This window comes from Patagioenas fasciata, chromosome 1 (assembly GCF_037038585.1).
Source record: "Patagioenas fasciata isolate bPatFas1 chromosome 1, bPatFas1.hap1, whole genome shotgun sequence".
Lineage (NCBI taxonomy): Eukaryota > Metazoa > Chordata > Aves > Columbiformes > Columbidae > Patagioenas > Patagioenas fasciata.
In genome coordinates, this window is record NC_092520.1 from 172643682 (window position 1) to 172665954 (window position 22273).

The 22273-nt window shown below is 40.2% G+C and overlaps 1 protein-coding gene across 7 annotated transcripts in view; it reads left to right on the forward strand.

Annotated features, from left to right (window-relative positions):
* Nucleotides 1-545: 545 nt before the first annotated feature.
* The window catches only part of CNOT4 (CCR4-NOT transcription complex subunit 4), an 80104-nt gene continuing 58376 nt past the window's right edge, over nucleotides 546-22273 (forward strand). For all 7 annotated transcript variants that reach the window (XM_071800594.1, XM_071800612.1, XM_065836588.2 and 4 more), the window contains exon 1: nucleotides 546-930. The gene's annotated coding sequence lies outside the window, so the exon portion shown is untranslated. The remainder of the gene's footprint in view (nucleotides 931-22273) is intronic.

The following is a 22273-nucleotide window of genomic DNA, read 5'->3' on the forward strand; positions in this document are numbered from 1 at the left end:
TGCCCGGGTTGCATTTAGCGGGAGCCGCATCCAGTCCCGACCCCAGCGCCGTGATAGCCGGTTTCTGCGGGGACATCCCCGCCCCGGACCTTACAGCCAACAAGCGGCACAGCCTAATGGGGATGTAGAAGGGGTCGCTTCGACCTCGAGGGAGAAAAACATACAAAGAAATAGACAAACAACAAAGCAACATCAGCGAGAGGGAAATTAAAATCAAGCCAGTGCTCTAAATCTTTGCAGGTTTAATTGTCAGCAACAGGTGGCTGAAATTGCAGCGGGTTTACGGCCGGGGACTCCATAGAGCGGGAGGAGCTGGTCGGCTCTGCCTGGAGAGAGGGTCTGGCGTCCCCGGCCTTACCCAGCGGCAGCGGTGGCGGAAAGGGACCGGCCCTCCCCGGACCAGGACTGCACAGCCGCCGCCTCCTCCCGCGCTGCCCAGGCCGGCGCCACCGCCTACAAGTCCCGTCGTGCCCCGCGCCGTCGCGGCTGCAGCCGTCGCGCTCCGTCCCCCGCCGTTGCTCCCCGCCCACTGTCGGCGGCGCAAGCGCAGGGGAGGCGGCGTCCAGGGCAAGTCTCCCTAATGTAAGATGGTGGCCGGGCTGGCAGCGGAGCGCCCCGAGCTCGGAGATTACCCGTCTCTCGCGTAAAGGTCGTCGGAGCAGCCGCTTAAGCGTCCGGCCGGCCGCCGCCGCAGGTCCCACCCCAGGAGCGTTGCTGCGGTTTTCCTCCCCCTCCGCTTCTCCTCTCTTTCCTCGCCGCCTCTCTCCTTGCCTCCCCACCCTTCTCCTTCTCCCTTCGCCTCCCTCCCCGCACGCTCGCTCACCCACCCACCCGCCCGCCCCCGCCGGCCCGGCCGCCGCCGCCGCGCCGGGCAGCGTGAGGAAGAGCCGCGCACACGCACCGCGGGCCGGGCAGAGAGAAGGAAGGCGGGTGAGTGCGAGCTGAAGGCCAGGCCGGGGAAGGAAGGAGGGAGGGAGGGAAGGAGAGGCGAGGCGAGGAGGAGCGGGGGGAAGCCGGGCCGCTCTGACTACGAGAGCGCCGAGGCTTCGCTGGGACGGCGCAGGCCTCAGCGCAACCCCTGGTGCCAGCCCCGGCGGTGGGGGGGACGCGCTGGGCAGCTGCCGTGCGCGGAGGGCACCGGGCCGTGTGGGGAGGACGAGGGGGCGAACGAGCGGCTCCTCCCCGGGGGGCGCTGGGGAAGGGGGCTCCGTCCGTGCCGCTGCCCGGGGGAGGCTTGCTGGATTTCCTCCTTGCCGCCCCGCCGCGGCGGAGCCGTTGGGCCGGGCAGGGCCGCCGGCCGGGGGTGCGGGAGGACGGTGCCCCCGGAGCCGCTCACCTCTGCTGGGGGAGGCCGACGCGGCCGCGCGCGGGAACCGCGGCGTGATTCACTTAGGATTTGCGTGGAAATTTCCTCTCTCCCCTTCTTCTTCTTCTCCCCGGAGCCAGGCTCCATTTGTTCTTGTGATCTGCACTTTTTTTTTCTCCTGAGAGAGGCAAACAGATGGTAAATGGCAGCCTCTTATTTTTGGTGTTATTTTGGATGGTCCGTGTAACCTCCCGAGGTTTGTCTGTCAATAAAATAACTGGTACGTAACTTTCTGTCTCATACTTAAAGAATATTAGGGGCTCTTTCCATTTTGTGCGTTAGCAGAAGCAAATGACAAGGCTGCGTCTGTGCTTTCATCCTGCTTCCAGTGATGGTCGTACAGCTCTACCTGCCAGTCTGAAAGTGAGCTGCCGGTTGCCTTCCTCTGTACAGTAAAAGGGGAGGGAAAATACGCTAGATAATTATCTTTAAATGTTTCATTACTGTACCTGAAAGGGTTTAATTGTCTATAGTTTATATATTCGAGTCAGTATGGTAATATCAAGTACATAGTTCATAGAAGAAGCAATTCTCTCTAGAGCATATGTTAATGTAAGCAAAACCCATCAACTTGTTAAAGCTGTGGGAACTCTAGACCTGCAGATGCTAGCTTACTCCTGCCCAAAAGTTTTAGAAGTTAGTGTTGGCCAATCGTGCGTTTGCTGAGCTTGTACAGATTTCTGACTTTGTGTTTTAACTGTCTGTATTTTGTATTAGTTTTAAAATATCTCGACTTGAGCATCCCTGTACTTTGACTTCATATTCTTGTAGAAGTGGTGACTGACGCTAACAGAAGGGACACTTGTACTGAAAGATTAATATGTAGAAGAATGAAATTGTTTCTACAGCCCTTCTCTCACTGCTTAAAGAAAAAAAAAAGAGAAAAATAAAAATAAAATACAGGATTATGAAGAGCAGTGAATAAAATAACTGTTTGGCTGGAGAGGCGAATTAGTTTAGGTGACCTACAAATACTTAAATATGCTTCTTGTTTCTTAGCATTTCTCTAATAACGTGGTAAACTAGAGCATGGTCCAGTATTCAGGTATGGTGTATTTTAGGCTTTTGGGGTTTTGTGATAGAGTTTCCATTTCATAAACAAGATGAACACATGCAAGCGTTTAGAAATGCTTGGCAGTTGAAGTTGGCTGAATTGCAAACAACATTCATTCTAGGGGAAAGGATTGTTTTGGAAAGGGGGAATACAAGGATGAAGTGATCTCTGCTTTTAACTTCCATGTTTCTACAGGTGCCTCATTATTAGCTTTTACAATTAAGAGTCTTGGAGGATCCTAACAGCTTTTCTCTTTACAGAGAAAAGGTGGTGAGTGCCTGTCAGGAATAGTGCTCTATTAATTTCTTGGTACCTTTTGTTCAGAAAGTTGAAGAACAGCTATACAGTGCCCACTAAATAAAAGACCTGGGTTAAAGCTGGTGAGAGAATGTACACAAGTATGTGGCATTCTTGTTTAATTAAAAATATTCATTATAAGCAGATACATGTTGTCCTTCGTGGCTGTTGTTCAGGAAAGTTAGGATATTCTCTATGAGTGAAATGTTTTGAAATTACTCTGACCAAGATCTTAAGTATGGGCCCGAAAGCCTTAACTCTGGCAACCATTTCTCAAAATTTTGCCTACTTCTTTGAAATAAAAGATTATTTCAAACAGACAGTGTTTTTTAAGCACAAGTAGCTGCTAAGTGGCTGATCAAAGATTGCTTCTTAGGCCTTGAACAACTAAATTTCTTGTTCTGGTAAGATGAGGCTGATATATAGGCCTTACCACATGTTGGAAGGAAATGACTTGCTCACCAAGACCTCTAGGATCAGGGTTTCTCAAAGATTCACATGGTGAATGGTGTCTTAGGATGTACAAATTACCATTTGACCCACTTGCAGTTGTGTGGTATTGCTGAGATATCTTGAGGAAGCGTGTGTGTGAAAGGCCACGTAACTTACCTTGCTCTAATGTCCTGAATGTTTCAGCTCTTTAAATACATTGATGCTTTTTTTGCTTTCTAGTGTGTATCTTTCTATCTGCTTTTTCCCGTTTTTATTGGATGGAAGCAACGTAAGGGATCCGTGAATAAATAGAGCCCACACCTCTTCTGATTCTTGGAGAATAGTCCAGGAATTTATTCCATGTAGGAGACTGGTTAACATTTCTTAACATTTTAGCCACTATAAACACTTATCAGACATGGAAAATGAAGTATAGTAGCAAATGATTTGGCTTGGCTTGAGATGCTGCTCAGACCTTCTGGTTCTTCCTGTAAGCAAATTGGGAGGGCAGTATAAGTATCTAGCAGGAAATAGGAATATAACCTCTGTAAGTAAAAGCATGTATGCATTTTTGCATTAAACTCTTTCAGTCACGTGCATGTTTTCATCAGACTGAGTTTTATGTCATACCAGAAACTTCAATGATATACTTTGTTTTGTCAGATGGCATTTTCTTGTGCGAGCTCGGAAAGGGAGTCCTCATTGTTTTCTTACTTCAAAATTGTATCAAAGATTCTACTAATTTAGTGAGCATTCAGAATGCATGTTCTTCACTTCTGGCTGGCTGTTATTAGACTGGCTACACCAGCTTAAAGGAAAGAATTAGTGTTTAAACTAGTGATTTCCATGTAGTACGAAGATCAGGTAGGTTTTGTGGTGGTATTTTTTTTCCTTTCCTTCCCTTCCCCTTGGCTGTTCTGGGAACGTGACAACTCCAAGGTATTTCTTGGAGTCTGTCATTTAAATGGAACTTGGAAGTGTTTTCCAAACACATATGTACAAAATAATGCATTCATAAACCATCTTACATACATGCTTTAACAATATGAGGAAGCCTGCATCCAAAACCATTAGGAAAATACAGACCGAGAGAAAAGACGCTGCTTGTCCCTTTCTGTGTACTCTGGAAGCTATGTACTGTGTTTCTATTCTGGAGCAGAATACGTTAGTGTTAATTTCATAATGATTAATCAGTCATTTGTGTGTTTTTATTAGGTAATTCATCTGTTGCTGGTTTTCAAACTGGGGAAGGGTGGGTTGGGGTCAGTGTAAGGGGGAATTTTGTCTTCTAGTCACTGAGTTAAAAATAAAGGTGGATACAGGGATCAAGCAAACATGCTACTGAACTTGGTGGAAAGGGAGCTTAGCTTTTGGCTGAGGCTTGTAGCCTGAGCAGTGCTCTCTGCTTTTGATCAGGTTCTGTTTTCTTGCAGGGGAAGAAGGGAAAACTTCAGCTGTTGGTGGATGGGTTTCTAACATACTGTGCTCCCAGCATTGGTTTCTTCTGTCTTGCTGATATCTCAAGAAGAATAGATGCCTGATATGAACTGGCTTCCAGTTGACTACAATATCTGTTATAAAGTAACTGTACTTCTGCATGTCTTGGTTGTAAGATGGAGGGTCCCCTGTCATATTATATATCCTTGGACTTGTCCCCTTCTGGGCATTGGGTGTTCTACTCCTCACAGCTTAGCAGTCCTTGATTGCTGGAAAGTAACATTGCAGTATCTTCTATTAGATTGCAAGTATTAATTAATTATTAGCACTAGGAAGTTGGCGTGGTGGTGGGTTTCTTTTGTTGTTGTTTTTAGAAGAGATGAAGTGGTGGATAGAGAAAGAAACTGTAAGAATGACAGCACACTTCCTTTTTTTGGCTTTGAACTTCTTCTAATTAATTCTTCAGATTCTGAACAGAATCGCAGGAACTTTGTAGGAATGACCAAAAAATGTGATGGGAGTGAGAGTGTACTATGGTTTTCAAGTAGTGCTTCATCCTTGCTTTTATTTGGCACATGTTTAGGCCTTGTTTGTAGTGGATTGCAACCTAATCTTATATTTTGGGCTACTGAGCTCTAATCTCTTCCTCACTTAACAGAAGTGGCGTTTGCTTTTCCCACTGTGAGTGTTCTTAAATGGTTTCCTCCGTGTAAGATTTGATACAGAAAAGTAGTAAGTAAAAGGGTAGCAGTCTTGCTCATTTTAGGACAAAATAAACTGCATAGGAGCACTTGCTGCCAGTTTCCCAGCTTAATGCAGTGGAAAAGTGAGAAGCTGGGCAATTTGTTTCAGGAACACCAAATTCAACAGATGAGATTTATTTGAAAGCAGGCTACATGTTGTGTTTTGGTTTAAAGTTTCTATCACCAGTGGAGATTTAATGTGAATCCTTTTTGAATGGTGTATATTAATTTTAAATTGCAAGATCCATGGGTTAAGACACCTAGAGTGTGCAATACTCTACTTGCAGGTTTAGTAATTTTATTACTTCTAAACCCATCTCTTATTACATGTTAAAATAACTTAACATCTTAACAAAAAATAATGGAATTTGAGTGCATGAATGGGAGGAAGTAATTAAATTATATTGATACGTGCTTTGGAACTGCCTACCTGAGGGAGTTTAAGTGATAGACTTTTTTTAATGAAGGTGGCATCTCAGATGGGTACATATGTGGTGGCTGTTGTTTGGAATTTCTCTGTTGCAGTATAGCCTAGAAATTTAGAAAAATGGGTTGTGGAAAGAAGTGTGTAGCACTAATCACTAGATGTGTGGAGAAAGTGTTCAGCTACTGTTTTGTTCTTTCTCTACCTTCTCTCCAAATACAATGAATGAAGATAGATATATGTCACCATAGCTGTGCCTGTCAGTTAAAGATCTGTATGATCTGCAGTAGTTACTTTGGGCTGTTGGACATTGCAAAAATAGAAACTATTGCCTCTCTTTGAATAGCTACTGCTTCATTTCATGTGACAACTTCCTTCTTTTTATTGAATGAAATTTAGAATTAGTCTTCGCTATTTCATTCATAAGAAGTGTCCACTGAGAGCTCCTAAACTAGTAGAAAATGAAGGGTCAAAACTTGCTAGGTCAAAATTAGTGTTTATGAGTCAACTTGCCTGATAGTTAATTTGAATGCATTTCCCCTAATCAGTGTGAACTGCAGGGGCTAGAGTTATGTTAAAAGCACTGGGCTGAATGAGAGAGGCCCAGCAATATTAATCCAATTTGTCTATTGACTCAATCTTACTGCTGTTTATCATATAACTGCTGCTCCTCTGAAGGAGCTTGTTTCTATGTGCTTCTGTTGGTTGTTTAGCAAGTTGTATCCCTTTTCCTGAGAAGGCAAGCTTTCCTTTTACAAAACTTAATCCTAGACTGAGGCTCAAGGAAGTTACTGAGGAGCCACATTTGAGAAGTTATAGCTTCTTCCTGTCTTTAGAAGCTTCTTTGCTAATGCTTTCGTTTAGTAAAGCATATATTTAACATATTAATATTGTGGTTTCAGTTAGTGGCAAACTGGTTCTAGAACATCAGATGGTAAATCTGAAACTAGAGGATGATCACTGATTTTCTTTTACATAACTTTTAATATATGTTGAAAATACGGAAGAGCATCTAGGGAGTTTAAGGAAATATCAGCTCTTATACTCTAGTCATCAAACTGTCGTCTTCACTCTGGATTACAGTTTCATTTTTGTCTTCAATAATAGATAAAATTGTAAGCATGATTCAAGGTAGGTCCATTTTCATGTCTTCACTAGTGTAGTGGCTTCCTGCTCTAATTGAGCCCTTTTAGAACTATTAATTTCTTAATTCTTTTGCTCATGGTCTCATTCCAATTTAACCTTGACGCTTGTGATTCCCTGGGGGTGGGACAGCGTCATACCTTGTATGAGAAGTATTGCTCTGGTTACTACTATATAAATACATAGCACAGTGAAACTTGGTAAGAACCAGCTGTGTTGTGTGGCCATATGACTCTCTGACAGTGTCAAGAGAACATACCTCAGGCAGAAACTACTTAGAATTGGTTCTGGAGACAACAGTGTCTTTTTCTGGAAAACCAGCTAACTGCTTTCAAGTGTGGTGACCAAAAAGAGAACTCATACAGCTGTCTTTATAAAGGACCTTGCAGTGGCGTGGCTTTTAATTTTTAAGCTTAGTTATAGAGTATAATTAGAGTGAAGAATCAGAAAACAGGCACTTAGAAGTAAAATGTGTATTCTCTCTTTACTGATAATTAATGCAAGTTACTTTGGGTCTTTTTTAAGTTCTTCGCATACATACATATATATATATATATAGTACTTCAAAAAGATGGACCCAGTTTCAGCAGTATAGTGATTTCAAATTGGGTCCATCTTTTTGAAACACCCTGTGTGTGTATGTGTGTGTGTGTGTATACATGAAACTAATGAGTAGATGTGAAGTAGAATTTCTTTTCAAACAAATGTAATTCGGTAGGATGAGGTGAGAGAGACAGGTTCCTTTTGGCACTTGCAGTACTGTAGTCATCCGTGCTTAATAAATGAGCCACTTAGTGGTTGAGAGGAGCAGCCAGCTGCTGTTTCTGCTGTATTTGGTGTGTTACTCCTCTGAAAGCATGGTGAAGGTAACTTCCATGAAGTGTATTGTCTTTTGACTGTACAGTCAACAGTCTTTTTGACTGTTTTCTGAGGCTCATAAGGGACACGGGAAAGACCCTAGTATATGGAACTAGAAGAAAGGAGATGGACTTGATGTCACTCTCTGGTGTTGTGGTTTTTTTTTTTTTTTAATTAATGTTTTTTGGTTTTGTTTGTTTGTTTTCTTCTTACTAAATATAAAGCCAGATACTCAAGAGCAACTCCTCAAGCATTTAGGTTTCTGAGGCCTCCTTAGTATTGTCTGTCTTTTTTTTTTTTTTTTCCCTTAAAGACACTTAAATCTACTAGCCAGTTCTTCATTCTCTTAAGGCAGTTATTTGAATTTCATATGGGTTCTGGTTAATTTGTATCTCATGTGGGTTTAGGCTTCTCCAAAGGAACTGCATTCAGCTGCTCTTGATCAGTAAAGACTCAGAACTGTCTCTGTTAGTATTAAAAAGTCATAGCATTTAAAGGATATGCTAGGCAGGTGCATTTGCAGTCAACTTGAACTGTTTTGTTTGTTTGTTTGTTTGTTTACAAGGTATATTTGTCATAGCCTGACAGATTATTTGTTTGGGATTTAATTCAGTGCTTTGTATGAATCAAATGACTCCTTAACTTTACCTGCCTGACTTAATGCACCTCTGTATAATTGAGGTAGCAGTAGAAGGGATTTATCTGAAACCAGTACTGCCCATCCTACTTAAGTTTGTAGAAGCCGATGCTCTGCTTTTGAGTATTTTTACCAGATTGTTTCTTTTTAGAATACTAAATTAGTCTTATCTTTCTGCCCAGCCTTTCTAAAAAATGACCTGGAAAACTCTTTCACTGAGATAGTTCTTAATGCTCTCCTTTTTCTTTTATGAAAGTTGCTTTGCATGTGTCTGTCTCTAGAATTTGTTTACTACAGCACATAGGTTATCCTTGAGCAGTTACATGTTCTGTTCCCCATGGAGATAAAGGTACTTCCCCAAATGCAGGTCCTGATCTTTCTCAGCTGCTGTTGTTCAGTAATAAGTATGTATTTCCCTGAAAAGTAGAAGCAGAAGATTGTGGCTGGTGTACCAGATATGTGGGAATTGGGATTTATGATGTGAGTGAATACTGCACGAAACAGCTACCTTTCTGGATTTCTAGCAGGTTTGTGGAGTGAATGATATCCAGATTCTTCCATCCTCTGCAGTTTTCTTGTGCTTCTAGGCTAAACATTTGAACTATGGTTTGCTTTTTGAACTTAACTTCAGTTTTTTGCAAATACAAAATGGTTGTCTACAGTAATGCTGCGACTTATTTTGGCCAGTTTTAGATTTGAGTACGTGCAAGTTATATCTTGTTAACTTGTGAATCCTTAAAACTTTATAGGTTTTATCCCACTGGGGGGTGCAGCCTTCACTCAGAGGCAGCGATGCAAGATTCTTAGCTGGAGTCTTTAAATGCCTGTATTTAGGTATAATAAATATAAACTTTTAAATAATTTGAAGTCATTCCTGATTCCTGCCCCGAAAGAATGGAGTTTAGTTCCATGTAATGTAACTCTGACCCTTGGGATAGTCTTGTGAGTGTAGTTTTCACCTCTAGCTTAATTTGCATAGACTTTAGAATTTCTTATCCTTATTTCTGTCTGATCGAAGTAAGCCAAAATCAATAATTTCCAATAATTGTTGCCTAAAATACTTAGGCTTGTAGGTCTAAGATCTGCTTTATACTGATTTTTGTTATGATGGCAATCTTATTGGCTAAAGAATGCTGTATTAACTGTAGTCTTCTCGCTTGCAAAAGGTGTGTTTTATAGAAAACTACAAAGTATGCTGAAGCAGTAGAAAGCTGGAAATGGAGTGACTACTTCTGAAGTGAATTTCACACTGAAATTACTAATATTTCATATTTTTGTCCCACTAGTGTCTTCAGGGTGTGTAAGCTTCTGAAGTACAACCCAGAAAAAAAAGTGTGTGGGGAAGAGATCTAGGATTCTTTTTGTTGTTCTGTTTTCCAGTTCTACATTTGTGGACTGGTGGCTTTTTTTGATGGTGAATCTTTTTGAAGCAGTATCCCGCTTTTGTCTGCCCCAAGCAGATTATGTCCTAAGCACAATATTCTTGTTTTCTGTACCTAAAGTGAACTCTGAGTCAAGTTTTTATTCAGCCATGAGAGCAAATAAATCATTTGCTTTATTTGATGCTGCATTTTAATTAGACGTAGTTTGTGTTTTATCCAACTGTTTTCTAAATTGCTGGAAGAGATACTTTGTCTTAAATTATGTGTGTTACAGAATTTCAGATTTTAGAGGAGCTTCACCCTCTGCCATTTTCATCATAAAACAAGAAATAAACCAGAAGCCTAATTTCCACCTACTTCCTGATAGTCACACAAATTTGGACACGAGATATGTGCTGTATTTACCATCAACTTTACCTTCCAGATATCCATCAAGAAAGCTGAAATGCTTCACTCTTATTTTTTCCCATCAGGCTTTGCGGTTACTGGCCACAGGGACTAATGCTTTAGTTACTTGTGCACACTTGAAAACTTGTAAGTGTAAGTACCTCAGTGTAGATGTTACATTACTTTAAAGTGGAAATGGGCTTGTATACATTAAACTTCTATCGTAACTTTACAGTTCCACTGTACTACATGGATTTACATGCTAAGACTGTTATATTGTGCAATGACTCTCTTTATGCTAGAGAATTGTTTTAATAAAACTTAAGTTTTTGCATCTAATATTGCAAATGTAGGTTTGGTTCTGTGGTTCAAGCACATCCTGTAATTTCATTATAGTCAATAGATCTATTCCATTGGATAAAGTTTACTACTTAAATGTTTGTAGGATCAAGGCCTTAATTTCTAATATTTTGGTTTTCTGCCTCGAGCATTGCCTAAATGCAGTCAAGTTCTAATGCATTGCTGTGTTGCCTTAGGTTTAAAGTGCAAAGTATAGGCAAGTTCATAGAATGGTTTGGGTTGGAAGGAGCCTTAAAGATAGTCTAGTTCAACCTCCCTGACATGGACAGAGACACCTTCCACTAGACCAGGTAGCTCAAAGCCCCATCCAACCTGGCCTTCAACACTTCCAGGGATAGGACATCCACAACTTCTCTGGGGAACCTGTTCCAGTGTCTCACCACCCTCATGGTGGAGAATTTATTCATTATATCTAATCTGCCCTCTTTCAGTTTAAAGCCATTATCTCTTGTCTTATCACTACACTCCTTCGTAAAGAGGCCCTCCCCATATTTCTTTTAGGCCCCCTTTAAGTACTGGAAATCTGCTATAAGGTCTCCCCAGAGCCTTCTCTAGGGCAGACAACCCCAAGTCTCTCAGCCTGTCCTCACAGGGAAGGTGTTCCAGCTCACTGATCAGCTTTGTGTCCTCCTCTGGACTTGCTCAAGCAGTTCCATGTCTTTCTTATGCTGTTAGTTAGGCCCCAGTTAGTTATTAAACTTAACATTCTGTCTCCAAGTTGTTAAGTGTTCATTTGCTTGTGGCTTAAATAGACTTGGCTACTCCACTGTGATGAGAAGCAAGCATTGTCACTTTTCACAAAAGTCAGGTTGGCCTTTTTTTTTTTTTTTCTCTCATGTAGGTGAAGAGGTATTAAGTGTGAATGGATGAGAGTGAATCTGGGGGCAGTGACTGTGCTTTTTTCCCAAGTTTTAGGATGAGGTTGAAGAGACTGCCCAGGTCTTCCTCCTATGTGATTCTTGGTAGCTTCTCAAGGATTCTGAACATTTTTTTTTAAGTAGGCACAGAGATTTAATTTATTTGTAGGGATTTCTTTTTTTTACAGAGGCTGGATGAGGAGTACAGATCTTTCTCTAATATTTGCTCTGCTACATCTGGGAATGAAAGAAAGGATGTGGATTTTCCAGAATGGTATGAAGGTCTGTAGAGAAGACTGTGTGTGGTTTTTTTTTTTCTTTTTGATAATCTGTTAAGGAAGCATTGCTGCTTCTTCCAGTATCTTTAGCTCCCACCACCTTGCCCCCCAGCCTTTTTTTTTTTTTTATCTTAAGGAAAAAAAAAAAAAAAAAGGCTGGTACACATCTCACTTACTGCTGAAGTTAATCTTTGGATACATCTCTCTTCATTACTTTTTCTCCTGTCTCTGGGATTCATTGACTGACTAGTCATGACATAGATTTTTCCAGTAGTTAACAATTCCTGATGTTACTTGCTTTACCAAGGAGTGAGCTTCTATGTCTGAAGAGCGGATAGTGTCCTGAAATATCATGCTGTTGGCCTGACAAGTAACTTTGTACAGCTGGATTGAGCATTGGGAAAACTGATATAAGAACTTTGTAGCTGGCACTGTACCTTACTAGAAATTTAGTTCAGTCAATCAAATGCATGTGGCTTATTTGTTAATGTATTTCACTTTTTGAATAACAACTTAATGGTTTAAACAGCAGCCCTAGTAATGTACTCTTGTTCTCCCTTCTGATACATTTCTGATCTACATACTTTGAGTGGTGTGTTGTTGGTTTCCCCCTGCCTGCAGTTCTGGGCAACTTTGCTTCTTCTTATGTATCCAAGTGGGTGTGTGTGTATATATAAATATATATGTATAAAAAACCCTGTCAAACTTTTGTTCTGCTTGGCAGAACTGTCATTTGTGTGGTTTTTTAGGAGTTTTTCCATAGTTCTGATTCTAGCTCAGAAGCAGCTACAGGCTGAACAGGAGATGCTCTCTCTTTAGGGTTGAGGTATGTCCCAGAGAGGAATTACAGTGAGCCTAGCCAGGCAGTGTACAACTCATTTCAGCTTGTACTAGAGCAGGTTTTAGTATGAGGTCTGTGCTTCTGCAGTTGAATCTGGGGAAGTACAGGGATGAAGATCAAAAGCCACTCTGAATTAAAACTTTATATTGTAATGCAAGACTTTAAGTCTAGCAGATCCAGATGCATATGAGGAGTAACAGTTTACTAAAATTCTATCAGTTCTTAGGGAAATGGGTTTTCAACCTGCAGAAGAGAAGGCTTTGGGAAGCAGGAGGAACTAATAGTAACCTTCTGGTGTCTATGGGCAGGCTAATGAGAGTAGCAAGCCAGGTTCTTTGTGGGAGTGTGTGAAAGGCAGGCGAGCTACAGCAGATGTGTGTTAAAATTACTGCATTTAAGAGTAACGTGTTTCACCATGGTGTGGGACGGTCATTGGGACAGGTAAAAGAAGTTCTGCAGTGTCCATCCTTGAATGTTTTGATGCCCAACTGGATAAAGCCATGAGTAATCTAGACTGATCTTTCTGACCTTCCTTCAAGCAGGAGGTTGACTAGAGAACTCTAAAATTATTCTATGATTCTGTAGCAAAAAATGTAAAAATCATCAGCTTGATGGATATGAAGTTGTCTATATTGGAGCTTGAATCCAAGTATCAGTAATGGACCTATATTAAATGCCTTGAAATATGTGAAGTGTGGCTTCAGTTGACATGCAAGAAGGTTTTTAAACTTAAAGGTACTCCATGATATAAACACTGAAGCTTATGGACAGAATACAGAAGACTGCTGCATCCCTTGCACTGTCAAAGGTTGTTTGTTTGTCTTCCTAAAATTTGAGCTGGTCACTTTAAAATTCAGTGATGAAATTCCCAGAAGCAACAACTTTCCTGTACCCTGTCCATGGTACTGCAGGTGCCTCTGTTGCCTTTCCACAGCAGCAGGCAGGCTGAGAATGGGTTGGAATAAGTGGTTTAGGATTGAAGTTGGGGCAGGTTGTGCATACGATTGTTTTTTTGTGGGTATTTTTCTTCATCTCTCTCCTGTAAGGTTTTTCTTTTCCTTTGTTCTCCAGGCTAGATACTTCTGTTCAAAGCCTCAGGAATAGTAACAGTGCTGGATGTGGCTAAATGCTCATTCCTGTAGTTGCTTGTGTCTTTACGAAAAGCAGGAGAAAATCAGACTTTACTATAAAAATGTGATTTTTGGCCAAGAGAGGCAGATATTCCCAAATTTCTTCTGTAATTTTTATCTGCAAGTATACTATAATTTGTCTTCTGGCAGAACTTAGAAGTCTCAGTCTTATGCTTAAACGAAGACCTTTATGTAGCTTCCTGGTGATCAGCAGTATTATGAACGAAGTCCCACATGAAAGATAAAATTAGGTGTTGAACATCGTTACGGTGATTCATAGCTTGTGCAGTGTCCCCTTGGAGAATGCAAGCAAAGAAGGAAATCTGAGCCTAACACCCCAAACTTTTCTTCATCTTTGCACTGTACCTACTGATAGTGTCATTACACTAATTATTCTAGATTTTGTAGGTATTCTTTCTCAAGCATGGGAATTCTGTGTGAGTAATTAAATGTTTTTAAACTAACCCTTTGTTATGTTGATATTTCTGTTAGATTAAAGGTGAAGGACACATAATTTTTCAGTACCATAGTACTTGCGTTTCTTTCAAAAACAAAACACTGGACAGTCTTTTTCACTCTTACGTACTAAGATTTCTGATGGTTTAATGGCATTTGCAAACTAAAGCTAGTTAGGGATTGATAAACTAATATATGTGCTTGTAAACTATTCAATACCTTTGTAGAATGCTTTGAGTGTGTTTGTGAGAACTTTTTCTGTGTCCAGTAATGTTTTTCGGCTTTTTGTCAGTCAAACAATTTTAGCAGGGGATAATATAAATAATCCTGAAAGTGTACCTTAATTCTGGCCTGGAGGAATATGAAGGTAGTACATTTTTCAGGTTGACTTTTTTTTTTGTTTTTCCCCTCAACTGTAGCATAGTGGGGGGTATGAGCAAATTGGGATACTCGTGGTACCAGAGACCTGGACTCCAGCTGACAGGTACGTTAAGTAGTTTACATGTTGTGTTGACCGCTAACCCTGAACTAGATGCCAGCTAGAAGGTCGGAGTTCCAAAATATTTGATGACTATAGAAGTAGTGCTCTGCAAACAACAGGATTTGGCATTTTGTTTTAAGAAGAGCAGAGATGACAGACAGGCTCTTCACCTAAACGTATAATTTTTTTTACCCCCTTTTTTTTTTTCTTCTTGGAAATGTTGAACGTAACAGTAGCTTTTCTGTTGTTGTAAGTTGTTTTAGTTTTCCTCATATAATTTATCAGTGAATTACATTAGGTACTTTGACTGTTGCTAGATATATTGAAAATAAAATTTAAATAATATTGCCTTTTGCCATCTAAAAATGCAAGTGTAACCTTCATCTCGAGTAAGACTTTTGAAGGGTAGAGGGGGGAAAGCTACTTATACCATATAAACAATTCTGCATCATAATAATTTTATAGATAATCTGTGTAAGAACCATTCTGAAAGACAAAATGCCTTTTAAAGGTTGAAAAGGTTGAGAAGCAGACCTTGTATGTTGTGTGGAAAGCAGTAAACTCCTAAGCTTTTTTCATTTTAAGCTTGTGTCAGTTAATATTTTTCTTGCACAAAGTGTGTTGTGATGACAGATTCTAGCAGTACATGACTGCAATTTCACCTAAAATACTTTGCATGATTTATGTAGCCGTATGTAATGGATTTTGCCATCTATACTCCAAATTTGTGTTGAACTGTTAGAAAAGACTAAATGCAAGTTTTGTAAATGTGTTTAAATGGGAAGCAAATGTATTTGTGATGTTCAGTGCCCATAATGCTTCCTGTTACAGACACTGTGTGATGACTGTATAGTAGGTAGTTCAGAGATGATTTTTTTTATCCCTTTTAAACTGATGGAAGATGATTATTGCACTGCTCAGATATAGTACGTGTAAGGCTTTATTTTCTCCTTCTGCCTTGTCTGAAAAGCCTCTGGTATAGTGGATAATGTATGATGAGTTTTGTTCCAAGAGTGTCTTAAAGACCTCTTTACTCCTCCCACCCCCAAAGTGTAGCTGTTGGCTTTCTCTGCTATGCCATTCTTCGTCTTAATTTAGTGTCAAAATGACCACACTTCTCCTCTTGCTGTTCACTTAGAGTAGCAAGGTAAATGACTATTATTTCTTATGCACATGCTAAGACAAATTGTTTAATTTAACAAACTTATCTTTAATTCTGATGAAAATTTGGGATGTCAGAACCTTGGGATTGAGTGCTGAATATGTTAAAGAGCCTATTTATAACTTGTGTCAGTCAATAATTACTGAATTTTGGAAGTGTCAGATTTTGTCATTCTGTCCCCCCTTGCAAAGTGGGAGGGATGCAGGGGTAGTACCTTGTGTTAGACCAGTATACCAGCTCATTATACTTGTTGGTCTAATAAAAGATGCAATCTCAGACTACAAAATTTGTGGCTGCTTTGGAGGAGGGTGCATGCAGGAGTTGTGCTTCTCCATCCTTGGCAGCCTCCGGACTCTGCAGAGGTGTGCAGTGCTCAAGGAAGACATGTTTTCCTTCTCTCCATCTTTCTTGTCTTGTCTGTCTTTGATCTGTGTGCTGCAGTTAAGTAAAGGCTGTTGTGGGCACATGCTTTGTCTTTGGTATCGATACCTCTATGTTCAGGTGTAACAAAGTGACTTGTGATTTCATGTCAAAAACCTTCCTTCTGTGTAGTGATATCTTATGCTATTTTATACACTATGATCTTAATCTAGATAGAATATTCTGTGTACTCCATCATTCTTAGTCTTATCTGTGGCTATACATACCAAAATAATTAAAAAACCCTGTGGCTACAAATGTCACTTTAAAAGTGTTTAAAGCAGTTTTCAGGCTTTCAGTGAAACTATGTTGTATGAAAGTGGAAAAACTAAACAGGAATTTTCACTGAAAGATGATTTTTTTTGTAAGTAGCACTTTACATTTGGGCTCATTGCAGTGGAGAAATAATGTGAATTTTGCACGCGGTGAGTTTGGAGCTCTTGCCTTGCAGAGAAGGTGGTGAACCTGGCAGCTACTGTAATCTGTAACCCTAAGGAATGGGGCAGTGGGAAGCACGTCCCTGCCGCTGACCTTGCCATTTCTTCCTCCTGGGAGAGGAGGTTACTTCTGTTATTCTCTGACTTTGGATTTCTTCTCTGTACTGCCTACTCCACCCAATGAGCATTTCCTTCCAGAGGGTCTGGGAATTGAGTTGCTGACGTTCTAGCAGCAGCTGGAGTACTTCATCCCTCTCCAAAGGTTTGCTGTTTGTATGAGAGCTGGGAGTTTACCCGACTTATGTTCTGGTGTAGAACTGGGAACAATGACGTAGTTGAGACGTGCACAAATAACCAAGTTTTAATAAACAGAATGGATGAAAAACAGGGAGAAAGAAAAAATAAAACACAACGCAAAACCAAACCAAAAACCACAAAACCAAAGGTGCCATTTATTTACCATGTCTGTTCATTGCTAGCTAACTGTTGCCATGCTAATGCTTTATGGGCAGTCTTAACTACCTGGGTCTTTCTATATGCATTATGTTATCAACTAAAACTCTTGATAACATCTGATTTAGCTATCTGTAGGCATAATACTGATCACAAGCCTTTTCTGTTAAAGTAGCTGAGGAGAAAGCACTAACCTGATTTTCAAAGACAGATGTCCCTTCTTAAAAAGCAGGTAAAATCTGTCTTTTATTGAGTCAGAGGAGCAAAGATACTTTGCGATGTTGTGGTCTGTGCAGATTATTTTACGCCGTCTTCATTATTGTATGGATCTGGCCCTTACGAAGATGGGAATTAAAAGAACTTGGAATGTGTAGTCTGTTCTGTCTGAGGTGGCTATAGCATATGTCAGGAAGCAGATAACCTGTGTGCCATGTGCCTGAATAATATGGTACCCCCCTTCCCTCTCCAAGTCTCCAGGAAAGATGCTTCTATAATTATGCTGTTTACTGGATAAATGTTGATAAATATATTTTTAAAGCCCAGGGAATAAGTCTTTGGTGTGATGACTTAGCATTATTTTGAAAGTGAATTTTTCTATTAGAGACAGTGAAATGACTCCACTCTAACGTAGGAACACTAATAGGGGTTTTCTGGTTGCTCTTTAAGACACTTAATTACTACTCAGCACCTTGCAAATAGAAACTAAACCACACTATAAAGTTTTTACTATGCGTTTGTAATCACATACTAGCCTACACAAAAGTGGTAGTGCAGTGTGACCCATTGTTTTATTTTCTTATTTCTGCACGCACATTTCAAATGGAACTTCTGTGGTTTTAAGACTAATTTTGGAAGACTTTTCCTCATTATAATAAGCTTCGTGCTTAACTGTTTTCCTAAAGTGAATATAGCATGTAAAATACCGTCTAGTGCTGTCTGTCCCATAGTTAATACACACAATAAGCATAAATGTAAAAAGCACACATTTGTATTTCATTCTGGTTCGTTATTACGTGGCATCTTGAAATTCTAAACACTAAACCCGTAGACTGGGTGGATTATTTTTCTTGTTCAATGCGACTGCTGAGCTGATTTAGGTTTATTTGCATATTAATATTTCAAATACCTTGATTAGTGGGGGTATGCGGCTATTTAGAATAGCCGTGTATGCTAGCCATTTTCCCTTTTAAAATTGGATTTGAAATTATTCTCTAAACCAGAAGCATCAGTTGGGGTTTTTTCGAGAATCAATTTTAGGATATGTGCAGATAATGCTGTAGTGAAGTCCAAGACTCAAATATCATAAAACTTACAAAGTGGAATGTCCTAATGAAAAGAGAATGATTTTGTCAGAAGAGTAGTCGTAAATGATTGAGCTCTGAAAACTGAAGGCTGAGAGTCAGTAACAGCACATCTCAAATGCCTGATGGTAGCAAGGGAAAGGATGATGTTCTGATGCCTGGTTGATTCTGTTCTCAGGGGTCTTGTATCTGAGTCTGGACATGCTAAACAGCTCTGTCCTGAGGAGCTGCTGTACTTGGCCTGGGCTGCTAAACGAATAAGAAGTCAGGGTGCAGCCACTTCTTGGTTCTGTATTGCTTGAATTCAGGAATTAACATTCAGATGTGTGTGATGGATTATACAGCTGTGTTTAGTATGAGGCTTGTTTGGTATATATTGCTCATTCGGATTGCTGTTTGGTGCTAATGACTTTCAGAATAAATCACCTGCATCTTTTTAAAATTTTATTTTTAATGAAGAAATTCCTGAAGCTTGTGACTTTTTCTTGATAGGCTGCTTTGATACATGTTTGCCTGGGTTCAGCTTCTCTGCAAGGAATGCCAGGAGAGCCTCCCTGAGCTTATACAGGCCTCTCTCCTTTGACCAGTGTCTTGAGAGTGTTCTGCTCAAAGGCTTACGATGGATTGCTATACTGATCAAGAAACAAAGGTATTCTTGCTGCATTTAATCTTCTAGGCCAACTACTTTGAGACTCCTCTTGAATCTCTGTTCCTTACTTTTTATCTAGACAGGACCATGATGCTTCTGACACTGTTTTGCACTGAGGACTTTGATTATCACTCTGCTGGCTGTGTAGGGTCTGGTGCTGGAACAGATCACCATAAACAAAGCTTTTTAGTTGTCTCTGAGAGTGGAGAAATTTGAAGCCAATATAAGGGTATAGGCCAAAAAAATTTATTTCCTGAATTGAGACATATCTGTGGCCTAAAACAAAGAAAAACCCTTGCACCATTAGTAGGTGGAAGACAGCTGTGTTTCTTCTTGTGCTTCTTCCCATAGGGTGAAAAAGGACAGTGATAATCAAGCTAAGAATTTTCAAAGGGAGCTTCAGAGAAGTCATGATAGCATACTAGAGTTTTGGTTTGTGGGTGGGTGTGTTGTGGGTTTATTCGGTTGTCCCACCTTGCTTTTTTTTTTTTTTTTTTAATGCTTCCACAGTCTTTATTCATAGTAACTTGAATAGTGTGAAACCTTAATGCAGTAAACTACCTTTTGTAAAGGCAAGGATCTCAACTTCTGGGGAAGTGTACAAGGCAAACTCTTTCAGCCTAATTTGTAGAAAGATAAGAAGTATTTTACAAGTGCGTTCATGCTTTAGTGATCTAAACTTTTGGCCTCCTAAGTCTGTTTGCATCAATCTCTAACATACTTGCTAATATATTCTGAAAGTTGACTCTGGATATTAAGTTTGTGGTACCTGACATGGGTGTGAGATTTCTGTTGTAGTTTTGAACATTAATTGCTTCAGTAACAGTCTAGTCATTCAGTGACCATAGAGAATGTTTTCCTTACAAGCAAATGTTTTTTCCTCCTTTGTTCTTGAAATCTTATGTAGCCCTATCTCGGGGAAAACCTGTGAGGTGGGGTGTTACTACAGTCATCTCAGCTTTGGTGTTAGCACCAGCTCTCTGAATTTCCCTTCTGCAAGACAGGGTCTGTAGACATGGATGAATGAGATCTCCTTTATGTCCAATGCAGTGGTTGAGCACAATGGACCTTGTTTAGAAGTGACTGATTCTTCTGTGAAACAAATTGTGTAAACAGCCTACAACTCAGAGTAAATATGTCTGACTTGCAAGGTTTAATGTTGCCATTTCCCAGGATAGGTGTATTGTGGAAAGGCAAGGAAAATACCTCACCTTGATGCAAGGTGCCGTTTAGCTGGTGGGGCTAACTGCAGCCTCTTAAATGTTAAAACAAAATGATTGTGTACTACCTTCCCTTGTTGGAGAAATTTTGTGATACTTCTCTGCAGGGTTTTCTTGTAAATGAAAAGTTTTGGAACACATTAAATTAGTTCTTAGAGTTGTGGCTCTGGGCTGTGATTGTGGTTTTTCTTCCCAAGGAACTGATTTCGTCTTTTCTCAAATTCCTGTGATATAACCAGTTTTGTAATGATGATCAGATGCTTGTGTGCTGGCTGTGTGAATGTCTTTCTAGAGACTTATCTCTAATTCCTGGTTGTTATTGTTATATGTTTGATCTTCACCAGAAGAAGTGAAGAATTTCTTCACACTTCTTCCCTGTGATACTGAGCTCCCTGGGATGCTTGCCCTTGCTGAGGAGATACAGGCCTTCTCTTAACCTACTCAGGCTGCACATGATTGTCTGTGTTTCCTGATACTGATTGGAGGATGCACTCTATACGTCTGCTATGCTTCCCATTACAGCAGAACTCCTGTAAAGTCTATCCCATGGCTTTTTGGTCCATTGTGGAGTATTCCACATGTTCTGGATCCTAAAGATTTGAGTAGTCTATTTTTAATTCATGGCAACCTCCTTCCTCTGTCTTATATCTACGAGGGCAGAATACAATGAGAACAAGCTTATTCTGGCAGTTAAACCAGAGAGAGCACTGGGATACAGGCTCTTGTAACTTGACTGTGATTTACTTTATTGTAAGTATAGCATTACTGTACAGTCCAGCCCTAAATTATTGGTAGAAGTGGGCTTGAACTCTTAATCTGAACAAATACATAATTAACTAATTTTCTTCCCAGAAACCGTATCCACAGCAAAGTGAAAATACACATATTCAAACTCCTGGTTATGTTTTCTAGCTGAAAGGATACAAGCAGAAAGTGTTTGTGGATGATCTTTCTCCACCTAGTGGGAATGTTGATGTGATAAGGTTTGCCAGCAGGTGATAAGCAGGAACCTTCCTGGAGGCTGCTCAAACTGGGCTTATGTAGCTGCTCTTGTTTTTCCCTTCAGAGACACTTCAGTCACTCTTTAGGATAAAACTGTGCTGTGTGTATCTGTTGCCTGGCTAGCTGCTGGTAACCAGCTTCAGGACTTCTGATGAAGTTACTGTGGGAGAACTTTTCTTGATTTAAATTAAACATGGAAATCTCTGTACTCACCCTGCCTTTTCTGTATGGTACATTTCTTTCACTTTCTTCTGTTTAGCAGATGCCAGGTGAATAACTGCTTGTGCTCTGTCAGGTTCTAGTTACTGTAAAAGCATGCTTATCAAAATGCTCAAGTCAGCTCTGGGGATTGGAAATAGAATTAAAAATATGTGGAAGGATACCAGTGTCCAAAACCACTCAAACTCAGTGGTATGTGTTAATGGTTCTTTTCCCCTTTTAGGTTTCTAAGAAGTGTGGAACTTATTAATAAATTAGATCAATACCATGTGCAAGAACTGTTGTACTGGATCAGAATAAACTTGTCTATCCCAGTATCTTGCTGTGATAAGTGGCCAGCAGCAGATGTTCTAGAGAAGACTCTAAGATCAAGGTGAACATAGTGATACTTTCTAGGATGCTTTCTGGTAACGGTCCCTAAGTCTATGGACTTCTACAGCCCAGGAGTGTCCAGCCCAACCACTTCCTTGGCAGTGTGTTTTCTGCTTAATGGTATTTGAACTACTCACTTTATACTGTATCTTCCATCCTGCTCACCTTGTCTGATTATTTTTAAACAGTTTAAATTCTGTCATCTGCAGCCTTTGATAGCAAGGAGTTTCACAGTTTAACCAAGCACAGTGTTTTATTTATTTATTTTTATTTATATACGCATATATAATGTAACATATATAAATGTGAATATATGCATATTCTCTGTTTACCTCTTCCATTTTACTTGTGTACCCACAGTACCCTTTTTCCAGTGGGTCAGTTTTGTTCTTTATGATACATTTGGTAATTCCTGTTATTTCTGTTATACTTGCTAGTTCTTTCTGCATGTCGGGAGAGGAAAGCAGAGTTATTT